Here is a 1,909-nt window from a genome sequence, read left to right on the forward strand (position 1 = left end):
CTCTGCTGTACTGAGCCAACTCTTCAACTAATTTTTCATTTCACATCATTCCTAATTTTGATCTGAAACCATTGCACTTTTCAGGTTTGAAACGCTTGTCTTGGATCCAACCTTTGCTTCTTCAGAGTAAACGCAAAACTCTGATCAGCACCGTAACTCTAAGAAATAGCTTCAACCCAAAGGACGGACACTTTGGAGCTGAGCTTCGCAACCAGTACGCTACTAGGCACAGGTGGGGATCGAACCCACGACCTTTGGTTTACGAGACCAACACCTTCCCACTTGGCCACTGCGCCCTGCTTTGGGAGTTGCTTAAACTGTTTTACTCTATCGGTTTGTTAACTATGTGCGTTTGTTTGAAATTGTTGGAAAAGTAAGATAACCTGACAAATTACTTGATGTTAAAATACACAACGGGATGATCAAGAGAGAACAGTAAATGATTGAGTTCAGAAAAATTTGGAAGTCATTGTAAACGATTTGGTTCAACCCATACAGGAATCAGATTGCAAAAACTGAATGTGAAATTCTTGCTGCAGTTGTCTTGGCTTTAATGAGCACACAACTGCAGATCATTGCAGTAACGATTTCCGAGCACAAAGAAGGAAATACTTGCTTGCGAGTTCGCGTCAGGAATGTTCACTGGATTCATCCCAGGGATGTGAGGGCTGTCCTCCAGGCGCATACAAATAATATCAGTCAGTGCGCTATAGAGTTTAGAATGATGAGAGATGGGGAAAATATGTTCATTCACAAAATAATAATTTGGTAGAATTCAATACAGAGAGGCACAAAGTGATGCACAAACGGGACATCTACATAGAAAGACGATACACTATAAATAGGAGGTCCTTCTTTTCAAAAAAAAGTGCCAATTTCAGTTTCACTCTGACATTTGGTGAAGGATATAAACTGCCCTTACCCAATCTGCAATGGAAGTGACTCGAGCCCCACAGGGAGGTAGTTGAATATCAGTTACCTTTCGAAATAGCTGAGAGTCAGTTGGGTCTCAGGGATTTAGGGATGTTGGCATTACAAGCCATTCCCACATTCCATGAAAGTACCAAAGAAGTGAGTCAAGAGCTTTTGGTCCCCATAGAGAATATGTCCATGATGTGGTTAGACAATAATTTGGGTTAGTTGAGTTTATAAATGGAGAAATCGTGTTAATTAAATGAATAGATCATCGTACAACTGCAATATCTGCAGTTCAGTCTCAGTTCGAGCAACGTATGTAATCTTTGTCCGTCACTCTTCACCAAAACTAGAGAGATTAGAAAAGATGCAGACGATTTTGTCTGAATGGTGGACAGGATGCAGGATGACATTCCCGAGATGTTGGAAAAGTTGGAAAAGCTGCACTTGAGGTCGGGAAAATTGGGAAGTAAACTAACGGAGATTTCCATGACGATGCGAGGTTTAGTTTGTTTATATTTGCGGAACATCCCCTCTTTCGGGGGAATCAAGGTCAAGAGGTCAGAGATTCAAAAATATCAGTGAATGATAAAGAAAACATTGGAGTCGAATTTCTTTGACTCAGAGGGTTACTTAAGTCGGCAACGATTTTTCAGAAATAAAAGTAGAAGCTGATTCCTGAGTGTTTTAAAAGATATATGAGCAAACATACAAAGAGTGAATTTAACAAGGGGAGAGAGTCAGTGTCCAGGTCTGAGGAGAATGGGTGCCGGATACTGGGTGGCAGGGCAGGACGGGGCAGGGCTGGGCAGGGAAATCAATTCGAATTTGAATGACTTTAGGTACAATGAAATGTCGTGAACAGATGATTCAGACTGAGTGTGAAAACGCTCATGGTTTTGAAAAGTGCGGCATATTATTCAAAGTGAAGCCCGTTGTAAAATTGCGACACAACTGGTCATGATTTTCAAAAACAGATAAAGGAAATTTAGAT

At 40.9% G+C, this 1,909-nt stretch overlaps 1 non-coding gene across 1 annotated transcript; it reads right to left on the bottom strand.

Annotated features, from left to right (window-relative positions):
- Positions 1–224: 224 nt before the first annotated feature.
- Positions 225–296, bottom strand: trnat-cgu. The gene has a single exon. It is a non-coding gene; the product is annotated as a tRNA-Thr (tRNA).
- Between the last annotated feature and the right edge of the window lie 1,613 nt (positions 297–1,909).

The sequence above is a fragment of the Rhincodon typus genome, unplaced genomic scaffold (genome assembly GCF_021869965.1).
Source record: "Rhincodon typus isolate 14 unplaced genomic scaffold, sRhiTyp1.1 hic_rhity00000091, whole genome shotgun sequence".
Classification (NCBI taxonomy): domain Eukaryota; kingdom Metazoa; phylum Chordata; class Chondrichthyes; order Orectolobiformes; family Rhincodontidae; genus Rhincodon; species Rhincodon typus.